Raw genomic sequence first — 12,862 nt, forward strand, 5'->3', positions numbered from 1 at the left:
TAGCTTCAAATAATCCATCAAACCATAACTTTTTATTAAAAGAAATATATATATACATTAAATTACTGCTGCCTCCTTTTTAGAAAGCTATTTAAACATCTATATTTAAAAATCTATCCATATAAAATAATGGTATAATTATCACCTATAATTAGCTTCAAATAATTTAAAAAAACATATAAAAAAATAAATATAGTGGACAGAAAAAAAATATTTTATAAAATATTGTTATAATAATTTTTTATGATCATATGCTGTTGCTGCCATTTTATAAAATTATGTTCTTAAAAAAATATGTAAATGACACTTCACTTGGACTTCAAGCTAGGCAAAATGGGCTCAGCTGCAGTTACATTAGACTGTCCCAGTCTGACCAAATATAATATGGGACTTGTTGAGCTTGACTGAGCAAATATGAAAATTTTACATTTCCAAGTATTTTGTTCTATCTGCTCTGGTCATTGCGACCTTACCCTAGCGATCTTGATAGAAAATTGTTCTAGAATCAAATGCAAAACGTATGATTGCAACAGGAGCAGTAATTCTTCAGTATCATCTTTCACTTACCCAAACCAGGATTTCCAACATTAAAAATATCACACACACACACATACACCTGTCTTCAACACTCATAAGCAGATGAAACAATATCCTTCCTCTCTACGGGGTATAAATTAGTAGAAAAACAAGCAATCAATCAATCCATCCATCCATCCATCATCCATCCATACAGCATGCAAACACAATTCAAACACAATACTTTGCAAGTCTGCAACAGGGCCATCTAAGACCAACAACACCAGTCACATGTTTACCAGTTCATGTTTATGTGGTACTGTTGTCCAGGGTCAGGGATTTGTATGCTCTAGTGTATTACAGCACAAACAGCTTATGTGCCTTCCTTATTACTGTTGTAATGATTTCCCAGTTGTGCTTATTTTCTTTCTCTTTTGATAATCAACCGTATCCCAGCTTAAATATGCAAAGACAACTACAAGTAATTTGTAGGATGATTTCTCCCAATGTCATTGTTTTTGCAAAACTGTTTGCTGACTAGTGGCACAGAAATTACACTCCACTTTTGCAAACGATTCAGTATAGGCTACTACAGGTTTATTACATTTCTGTTCGCACTAATTATGAAAATTGATGCTGTTTGATGACACAATTGTTTAAAATCTGAGATTTTCAGAGGAACAGTGATATTGTGCTTGAATGGCTGATATCAGTTCTGCATGTAATGTGACATTTTATTTGTAAATAAATCTGTCAATTCTGTTTGTGTTTACTACGGATGGGAATTGTACGAAATTTACTAGAGATGGGACTCGTAACAAATGTATTCTGGTTCCGATTCCTTTTGATTGATGATTCTCTTAGTTCTGTTGAGGAAGAAATATTTTAAGAAAAAAAAAATAATAATAATAATTTTGAGATCATTTTTATGTTTTAACAGAGCAAACTATTGCAAATGGTTTAAATTTTTTTGATTACAACATTTTATTATCTATGATCATTTTTATCAACCTCTTTATAAAATGCCAGTAATAACAACAAAAGTCGTAATGTATAGTATTAACAGCATATTGACATTTCAACAACAATTCCTCTAATTTAAGTCTCTTTAGATTTAAATACACACAGTAAAATTTCTTCGTTCATTTGGAGTTGAATGAAATGAATGATCTGCATTTCAGTATGTTTTTAATTCACTAAAAAGAACCGGCTGATAAGAGTTATTTGTTTGGTAGGAAGCGCTCTAAGTTTTGTAGATTCAAGCCATACTAACGGACTCCAAAGTGTTATTTTTTCAGGATTTGGACTACACTGGTAGCGCTGTATATTTTTGGCTGTAGACTAGTGGTCGACCGATATATCGCCAAAGCCGATATTCGTAATTTTTTTAATTATCAGCATCAGCTGATACATTTTCCACTTTGGCCGATTTGTCTCTTGAGGACGTGCCATCGTGTTACTACAATAATAGACCGGTGTGCAACACAGTCTCATTTAAACGGACGACATATCAGACACGTTTGAGCTCATAATGCTCACCTGGTTCATTCTCCCACTCTCTCCTCGACAGTTTCCTGAGAAGGTCTCACATACTGTTTGAGAACACTTCAATGTTCTGAAATACTCTTGAACCTTAAAGATGTATCAACATAACCCACCTTCTCAGCATAGCTTGTTTAAGATCAGACAGTCAATTAGTGTGGCTGTACACACCCACTCAGCTGCTAAAGCCTGTGATGTAAACAGTGGCCTCTTTTTACACACTTTCTAGTGTCAATACTTCTAACAAGGGAAGCAGGTGGCTAACTATTTTGATTGTTCATGGTTAAAGTAGAAGCAGGCAATGAAGTCTTGTTGTCTACTACCTACATAGTCAGCATCTTAACTGGAAACTCATAAGTGACCAATCTGAAATGCTCTGCATAGCCAGTAGCTCTCCCACGTAATGCACATGGGAGACTTTGGTGTTAGCATGTTGCTAAGATAACAATGTGATACTCTAATAAGTAGAGCTCGACCGATGGTGGATTTTGTAGATACCGATAACTACGTTGGTGGAAAAGGCTGATAACCAATTAATCGGAAAACAGTTGTGTTAATTTTCTTGTTTTTATTGATTTATAGAATTATAAAAAATGTATAGTCTTTGCTTACTATGAAGGGAACAGACATTGAGGCTCCAAAATTAATAAATTCCCAATAATAACCAGAAAAATTGTGGGACTTTTAACTATTAACAAGCCCAAAATAAGCCCAAGGGATTCTTATTTAGAAATGACAGAGACTTAGCTCTGTTACAATTATCTATATGTAAGTGTTTCCCAAATTAGATGAAGAGTTTTGAATATATATATCGGTTATTGGAAAAATCTCTCTCTCTCTCTCTCTCTCTCTCTCTCTCTCTCTCTCTCTCTCTATATATATATATATATATATATATACACACACACACTGGCAACAATATGCATATAATAAACACATTTTTGGATAAACATGGACAGTGCTGCTGTATTCCAGTGATGGACATTTACAGAGCAGGCGAGGGTGTGTACACCATAAAACACAAATGCAGAGAGTCATCCTGTTAAAGAGAGGAACAGTTGGCATTTTCCCCAGTGGCACTGCGCTAAATCATGTCTGCTGAAGGCTGGTTTTGTTTGGAGAATGATTTCTCTGCCATGCCCTGAGCCTATTCAAACAGTCTGCCTGTAAAAAGACACCAAACACTGCTTTGTGAGTCTCTTCCATTAGCCTTAGCTGGCCCTAAAGTGAGTATTCCCCTACCAAAATAAGCCTAGAAAACAACGGCCAGGCTTTTGAGTGCAAACCTTGAGAGGGGGCCGAGGGAGCGGCGAGCGCTTTGAAAGCCCATAATTATACCGGAGATGAATGACTTTGAACTGTCTGGAGCGGTGGGGTGGCAAGACTGATACCACAAGGGGGCTCTATCTGCTATTTCACTCTCTCTGTTACAGGGCTCAAGGGAATTTGAATCACCTTACGGACACACAAGGTGGAGAAAGACAACAGAAACTGAATACAGAAGGGCCAAAGCGGCGGCATTGATGCACACAATGGAGAGAATTTGCCACGTTATCAGGTATGACCCGTGCTTGGATGAATTCAGGCCTTTGTTTACCCGCCAAGGTCTTTAAAGGGAAACTCTGAGGTCTATTCTTTCACCCACTTTATACTTTCTTTCGTTCTTTTCTTTATAGGGGGTGCAGAGTCCAAGTTACCTGTTCCAGAGTATAGCTCTGCTAGAATCCATTAGAGATGCATCTGACCAAGTCTCGTTACTATAATAAAAATGAACGTGAAGGTAATGAACGTTACTATAACTATATTTTTACAAACTGACTTTTTTGTGCCAAGTTAAATGTTTCGTCGCAGTTTCCTGGTGAAATTAACATTAGGAGCTACAACAACTGAGCATTTTATTCACGTTCGCACAAATCATGACTAGATTAAGAGATTATGACATAATAAACACTTATTTTCCAGTCTATTACTCACACACTACTATGTTATGATATCGAAACACTTTTACTGTAACGCATCATTTGAAAAACAATACATTTTAACGCTTGTATTACAGACTCACCTACATTTGCACACTTATTCCAACATGTTTAGTTTCCGCAGTACCTCACCTGATAGAGTGTTGGACTTTTGACTTGGAAGACCGTCGCTCAAGCCCAGCCATCACACAAGCTGGCACGTGAGACAAAAGTGTTATAGAAGCAACATGAAATGGCGTGGTTGCTTCAGAAAATGTGCTTTCATATCCCATGTTTTTGGACACTATCAGTTAGGTTAAGGTGTTGTTGAGGATGTCTGTTTTGGTTACCTGTCATTTGATTTTAAACAATATTGATTAAGATTTGGTTAAAGTTTTGGGTTAGGGAAGTATGCTTTACTCATTAAAAACTCTATGTCACTCGCTTTTGGCGCCCCCCGCTGGACATTAAGCTGGTAAATTGAAATGAAACATGTTACAAGGCACACAATTTTGGTTTACAAAAATATTGCCAATATATGGACACATAATGATCATGAAATCAGGCCGGATGCATCATATTGTGAGAACTTTCAATGCATACTCTAAAATGAATTTTTTATAAAAACATTGTTTTATACAGCATTATGCCGATTGAGCTTAAATTATTTTGAGCCTGGAACATTCCTTGAAATGAATTGAAACAGCAAAGTTGTTGTTGTGATCATTAACAAAGGTGTTGATGTGACCATTATGAAAATACTTTTTACAGTTGCAAATTGTTTAACATATTTTTGGTTAATGAGCATCCTTTGGGAGCTAAGAGGACCTCACAGCCTTGAAGTCCATCAGCCCTTACTTTATCTCATGAAGAGGATGAGAAAAGTAAAACGAACAATGGCCCTGAACTTGTCTGTGGGTTGTCATGGTGACAGGGTACAGCCCACTGTTTGTGGGAGAGAGGGGGAAAACAGTGGCCCTACTGAGGAAGATAGTTAACAGCCTTTAAAAGCAACAGGAGACACATCTCTCAATGCATCCAAAACTCATTCACTGCCAATATGTTGCCAGGGACAAACACAGTGTGTAATTATGGTCACAGTGATTTTCTTACTTCCTGCAACATTTCCTGCTGCCCAGGTTCTGTCTATTTACAGTGTGTGATACCTTTTCATACATCAGTGTTTGTTCATGCAGCACAACTGGAAGCATGGTGTTAACAACATGAATTTCATGGGTTTGATTTCCATAGAACGTATATAAAATGCATACCTTGAATGCACTGTAAGGGGGTGTTCAGACTGAATGTGCTATTCTGATTAACGAAGCAAGACTTGTGCATCGAGTGGAACTTCTTTTAACTTTACATGGCGTCTTAAAAATGTTGCACTTCTGTGCGAGACACTGAAAAAACCTTGCCAAAAATGATATTACATGATATTAAAGCTTGTTTAGCAAATGTTTGCAGAGACAGGTGTACAAACGATGGTAAATGATGCTCTTTTGATAATCGTACACCTGTACCACAAATGCTAGCATTGCAGCATTGTTTATCAGATGGGTTGCTAGGAGACATCTCTGGTGACAGTCCAACACCTGCAAAGCTAACGGGAGCATTGCAGTTTTTTCCCTTACACATCATCTTCCAAACATCTGGTAATGGAAAGCCTTTATGGTCGGCGATCGCAGATATAAGTAGGAAGTAGCAATATCCCACATCAAACTTTGAATTGACGGAGAGTCAATAGTCAGCTTGTGGACAAATGTTTAGTATGTGTTATATGGCCTGATTTCAATAACTTACAAATTTAGATTTTTCAAAAACCATGCATAAATGTTATTTTCTCAAAAATACAAACCTGTACATACATGTTGCTCACATATTATTGTAGCCCAGTTTGTGTTGAATACAGTGTTATCAGACTTTAGCCATTCATGTGTTTTTAAGCAAAGCACAAATGTCAAGGCATGTCAAAACTTCTCCAGGGCCCAAAACACCCTCAGACCCCAGAGGGTTAAATCTTAAAGACTATCTGTCTAGTCTTAAAGACAACATAGTTTAATGGCAACTCATAATAATGCGTAAATGATGGTGAAATCGTGATATGACGTGGCTCATATATATAGAGACCAACCAAGGTTTGGGTTAGGGGTTGTTACTTGGGACAAATCATTAAAATGCTTGTTTAAAATCAATTTTTTTCTCTTTTTGTGATTTTCCTATTATAATCATGGTTAGGTTTAGATTTGGGAAAGCAGTTAAACTTAGGAAAGTCAAAATAATCCTACTTAAATGGCTTGGTGGTTCATTTATTTTTCTCAATAGGAGTAAAAATCATACTTTTTTTTGTACAAGCCATCATACGATTTTGCCATCTCGTACTATTACTATGACTTCTCATGAGACAAGGTTGTTGTGGAAAATGTATGTTAATAAAAAAATGTATGACATGAAAAGATAATTAAATTAAATCTCATAACATTTAAATCGGTGGTGGCAGGAGGGATGTGTTTGGATGCTTACTACAATTTTCTTTTGATAGAATTAAGAAGAATTGATTTACAGTACCAACAATCCACAAATGCTGCCTGGAAGCAACAAAACAGTTTTTGCTAAAGTTACACAAGTCGGGAGAAAGTTTAACATTAAAATTGAATTTCTGTCAAAAAGGAACCATTCACCTTTGTCATAGGCCTAACTACAAAAACAAAAACTGTAATTTCTAGATAACATGCAGCACAAACAATGAAGCTCAAGTTGAAGCTTTAATCGCTTATGCTCCATAATGAGCTTAAGTGATTATAGGAGAGTTATGGCTCTTGTCACGGGAGGTCGTGAATGTTTATCTGCATTCTGAGGTTTAGTGGAGGGATGCTATGATAAACATAGATGAATGTGACAACAATAATGTGCATGCATACAAGTTTTAATAAAAACATCCATGATACCTGACACACAGGTATGGACAGGTACCAGTAGCAGTTAGCTTCCAGAGTGTGTGCTTGTTTGTGCACATGTGAGTCATCACAAGCATCTTACCTTAAAGGGTTAGCTTGCTCACCCTAATGTCTTTCCAAACCTGTATAACTTTCTTCCATGGAACAAAAAATGAGAAATTTTGTATACTCTGGTCATTTTTTTTCCATGCAGTTGCAAAAATAGCAGACTAGAGCTTACAAACTTCAAAAAAGACAAAAGGCACCATATACTGTACGTACAGTCCATATTACTCATGTGCTATATACACAAGCTGTTGAAGTCATATAGCTTTGTGTGATGAACAGGCAGAAATTGAGGTCATGATTCACTGATAATCTTGACACCCTCCGTAGCTCTCCATGTAACATTCATGAAAGTTCATAATAGTTCATGTGAGAAGTGCCGATTCATCAACAAATCTTTCTTTTAGGGGACCTGGGTAGCTCAGCGAGTAAAGACGCTTACTACCACCCCTGGAGTCAGGAGTTCGAATCCAAGGTGTGCTGAGTGACTCCAGCCAGGTCTCCTAAGCAACCACATTGGCCTAGTTGCTAGGGAGGGTAGAGTCACATGGGGTAGCCTCCTCGTGGTCGCCATATTGTGGTTCTCGCTCTTGGTGGGGCACGTGGTGAGTTGTGCATGGATGCTGCGGAGAATAGCATGAAGCAACGAGCCACATGATAAGATGCGTGGATTGACGGTCTCAGACACGGCGGCAAGTGAGAATTGTCCTCCACCACCTGGGCTGAGGCGAGTCACTACACTACCACAAGCACACTGGGAATTGGGCATTCCAAAATGGGGAGAAAAAGGGAGGAAACAAATATTTCTTTTGAGTGTGATATTTACATTGAATGAGTTGCTCTGGTTCACAAAACCAGTCTGAATGATTCGTTCATGAATTGGACTGATCCGGGTCTCAAGTTCATCTTACTGACTCTATGATCCAGTTGCAGGAGCCAACAGCTCTTTAGAGAGGAAGATTATCAGTAAATACAGACTTAAATTTTTAAATAATTAAATAATTTACATTTTTGGGTGAAATGTCCCTTTAACCCTTAATGTTATGTTCTGGTCATTTTGACCCAAATTACTTTTTTTTTTTTTTTGCATATGGTATCTGGAAAACAAAAAAACTATTTGGACCATTTTCTTTACGTTTTTTATTTATTTATTTATTTTTTTTATTTAACTGGTACACTTGTGTTCTCGAAAATGACCGGCCATTGGAAATGAATGGATTTGACTGCAAAATACAGAAATATGAAATGTTCAGGAGCATCCCAATCCATTAGATGAGCACATATGTGGATGTGTCCAAAGTCCTCAGACATACGCACACACACACACACACACACACACACACACACACACACACACACACACACACACACACACTCACACTCACGCACACACACTTACTCACTCTCACACACACACACACACACACACACACACACACACACACATACAAACACACAATATGTGTTTTGCAGCCTCTTGTGCATCATCTTTCCATGTACAATGTTAGAGGAATATTTCAAGATCTATTTATCATATTAAGTTGTGTTTGGGATATTCTGCTGTAAATTACGATATGCCATCGTCTATGTTATATATCTGTTTCAGGGTGTAATAAGGCAAAATGTGATGTAAAGCCACTCCTGTTTGTCACATTTATGTGTGTCAGTGGGAAGTTCATATAGCCCAAGACTATCACTACCTCAAAATAGAGAATTAGCGAAGGACTTGAAAAAAGCAATCCTGACAATATTAAATCAAGCTCTAGTTTGTTCTGTGTTTGTGTTTGCTAGTGAAAGAAATCATTGCTACATCTATTAGCTATTTAATAATTTGGAAAGATTCTAGCTATCAGATTTAGCTTTGAAGGACACGTTGCACCAATGTTACGGCAATGCTACATCAACGCTGGCATGATCCTACAGCAGTCAGGTGGCGGTAGGTGCAGAAGAGCAGATGGCTGCTGTCTAAGCATTTTAAAACCCTTCTTGGTGAGCTCATGCTCTTAAGGTTTACTCCAGAGTGTCTGCCATCAGGGGGGAGAAAACCGCAGGGACATCGCAATACAAAAAAAACACGTCCCAGCCTACCTGCTGCCATATGGTGTATTGGGCACAAACAGATAAGAAGGTGTATAGTTTGGCTGGTTCAGCAAATCTGCATAATTACTGATGATTGGGTGGGGGGTGGTCAAAGGTTTCTTCAGGGCATCTGTGCTGGCAAAGATTTGGTCATATGTTTGCTTAATAAAATAGGGGAGAACGGGACTAGTTGTCACACTCCTCCAACACTAATTTTAATCCAAAACCATGCAGTTAATGTTTCGACTCGTGTAATGAGTCTTCGTCAGAACAGACTTTTGACTCAGCACCTTACAAAGTTTGTTTTTGGTGTGCGTGTGTTCTTACAAACATTGTAGGTTTGGGTGATTCTCATGAAGCCAGCCAAGAAAAAGTCCTAGTCCTGATTTATTTCAAAATCAAATTAAACAAATAAGAAATTATATTTAGCAAATAGAAAAGGCTATTTTAGGGCCAAAAGCTAAATGTGAAGCGTAAAACAGAAGATATTGTAATAAATATACATTTACACCATTTAAAACAAAATACAACTTGCCTCAATGTTACTGGAAGTTTGTTTTGAGGATAGAATTAACATATTAGACAGTTTTGAACTAGGTATTTAAAACCACCATACAAAACCACTGCTACAGAAAACATGGATTTGATTCTAAACAGAGACTATTTATGAGAGATGGGCCACTTCTATTAAAATGAATGGGAGAAATTGGAATGCCCATTCAAGAAGCTCTAGCGCCCAATGGTCAACAGATGTAGAAAGAAAGTCCCATCTTACAGGTAAAAGAGCCAATCACCTTTAAGTTACATCATCTGTCAATTAACTCTTAATCAACGCACATGCACATCAGCTATACAAGCCGTGAAAATGGCACTTTTTAGTGTATTATGAGGTAAAGAAGAACAATTTATGATACCAATGTTGTCAGATTTCACTGCTGATTTGAAATGTTGTTTAAACATAGATTGGCAAACAGTTTTTGAGATTTCAGTGTTCTGCCATTCAAGTAGATAGGCATTGCACTGCCATAACTGGAAATAGACTCCCGGGACCATTCCAAAGATGGCCGACAGTGGACTGACTTGATAGAAAGACTCACATTCACTGAGATACAGCCCTTGTGACAACTTCCCTATGTGACCACTAGCCCCGGTCTCCCTTTATCATTGTGTACCTGTTGAGAATTGTGCATTAATTGAGTGTGAATGATTGGTTTTTGTGTGTGTGTTCATGTTATTTCTTTTCTTCTCTACATTACCCAACCTCATCATTATATGTTTGTACTTGTAGTCTTGTTCTATCTTTCCCCATTCATGAGGATGACTGCACAAACATAATACTCAACATAATACAAACATAATACACAACATCTAAACCTTTCTGTGTATGCTACTAATCCCATCAGCCTTGCATAACCAGTTTGTATTGTCTACATGCTTGAATGTAAACATGGACACCTCATCTGACCACCGGTGGGCCTTAAGTCACCATTAGCCATTCAACAATACACAGTATCAAACTGAAAACCAATAATCACAGTGGAAGACAGTTTCGAGCTAAAATGCAGTTAAGTAGTGTGTTGCAGCCATCACTAACAAACCTATTTCAATAAAATACAAATGACAAACTGTGTTTTGATTCACTAATCCATTTAAGATTGTGGACCAAGAGAAATATCATAAATAGCTTATCATTCAATACCGAAAAGGATCTTTAGAAATATTAGCAATCTATTAAAGTTCCAAATCAGTCACTCCATTTCAGTTGATAAGGTAAACCTGGATTGCACAATAAATAAATAAATTAAAGAATGTATATATATAGTTGGTCAACTTTAAAGTCTGAACACATACACTGGCGGCCAAAGGTTTTGCTCTTATGGAAAGATATTGGTATTTTTATTAAACCAAATTGGCATTCAACTGATCACAATGTATAGTTAGGACATTAATAATGTGAAAAATTACTATTACAATTTGAAATTTTATTTCAGAATTTCTTAAACTACTTCAAAGAGATCTCATCCAAAAATCCTCCACGTGCATCAATGACAGCTTTGCTGATCCTTGGCATTCTAGCTGTCAGGTTGTCCAGATACTCAAGTGACATTTCACCCCACACTTCCTGTAGCACTTGCCATAGATGTGGGTGTCTTGTCGGGCACTTCTCATGCACCTTACAGTCTAGCTGATCCCACAAATGTGGGTATGGGATAAGATCCATAACACTCTTTTCAAAATATCTGTTGTTCCATGTCTGTGTTTCTTTTGCCCTCTCTAACCATTTCATTTTGTTTTTCTGTTTCAAAAGTGGCTTTTTCTTTGCCAGGCTTTACTTTTGTACATGAAACTGGTGTTGAGCAGGTAGAATTCAATGAAGCTGTCAGCTGAGGACATGTGAGGTGTCTATTTCTCAAACTAGAGACTCTGATGTACTTATCCTCTTGTTTAGTTGTACATCTGGCCTTCCACATCTCTTTCTGTCCTTGTTAGAGCCGGTTGTCCTTTGTCTTTGAAGACTGTAGTGTACACCTTTGTTTGAAATCTTCAGTTTTTTGGCAATTTCAAGCATTGTATAGCCATCATTCCTCAAACAATGATTGACTGACAAGTTTCTAGAGAAAGCTGTTTCTTTTTTGCAATTTTTGACCTAATATTCTCCTTAAGACATACCAGTCTATTGCATATTGTGGCAACTCAAAACTAACACAAAGACAACGTTAAGCTTCATTTAATGAACCAAATAGCTTTCAACTGTGTTTGATATAATGGCAAGTGATTTTCTTGTACCAAATTAGCAATTTAGCATGATTACAGAAGGATAAGGTGTTGGAGTAATGGCTGCTGGAAATGGGGCCTGTCTAGATTTGATCAAAAATGACTTTTGTCAAACAGTGATTGTGCTGTTTGTGCATCAGTAATGTCCTGACTATACTTTGTGATCAGTTAAATGCCACTTTGGTGAATTAAAGTATCAATTTCCTTCCGAAATAGCAAAATCTGTATATTATTCCAAACTTTTGGCCGCCAGTGTATATAATATAATGTTATAAATAATAACAAAATATGTTACACAAAAATGCAAATAGCAATGTTATATTATTATGTAATAAGTGCAATGTCACCCTGCCGGATATCTATCAGAAAATATATAACAATCAGTCTAAGCTATTAAAATGATAATGATGGTCTGCAGTTGCAGAAGCTGGCAAGTGACATAATGTTCCACTGTGCTGAAGTCTCACATGCACACATGCAGCGACTTTATCGCTTGATGTCGCTAGTCTCTGTACTGTGAAGTCGCTAGTGGGCGTTCCTACTGCTGTCACTCTAAAATTATTGGTGGACTGCAAGTCTAGCCATGTCTTTTGAAAATATAATCACAGATGAGGCATTTTGCTAGTAAAACTACAAATTAATTCTAATTTAACAAGGAATCTGTTTTCTTGTCCCTAAAAATGCACATTCTGCAGGGAGATTGTTTTTATATGAACTGCAGCAGTGCTCATATAATCTTAATAAGATGAGCAAACTATCTGTGAACAAATCAAACACTCAAACTGCTGACAATTTTTTCATTATATCATGTATGTGGTTATAGACGAATCATATAGAACAGTGAAATCGCTCACAGAAACTTTAACTTCTACTCAGTCTTGCTTGCCTCGACTCCATTATCTCAAAGGAGATGGATGACGTGAGCTCCACTGACACAGTCTCGCTCCCGAAGGTCACTCCTCATTTAAAGTTAAACTTTAACTTTGTTGT

At 37.2% G+C, this 12,862-nt stretch overlaps 1 protein-coding gene across 1 annotated transcript in view; it reads right to left on the bottom strand.

Annotated features, from left to right (window-relative positions):
- The window catches only part of LOC127633674 (kinesin-like protein KIF19), a 49,009-nt gene that overhangs the window by 33,178 nt on the left and 2,969 nt on the right, over positions 1-12,862 (bottom strand). The gene's annotated exons all lie outside the window — the stretch shown is intronic.

The sequence above is a fragment of the Xyrauchen texanus genome, chromosome 40 (assembly GCF_025860055.1).
Source record: "Xyrauchen texanus isolate HMW12.3.18 chromosome 40, RBS_HiC_50CHRs, whole genome shotgun sequence".
Taxonomy (NCBI): Eukaryota; Metazoa; Chordata; class Actinopteri; order Cypriniformes; family Catostomidae; genus Xyrauchen; species Xyrauchen texanus.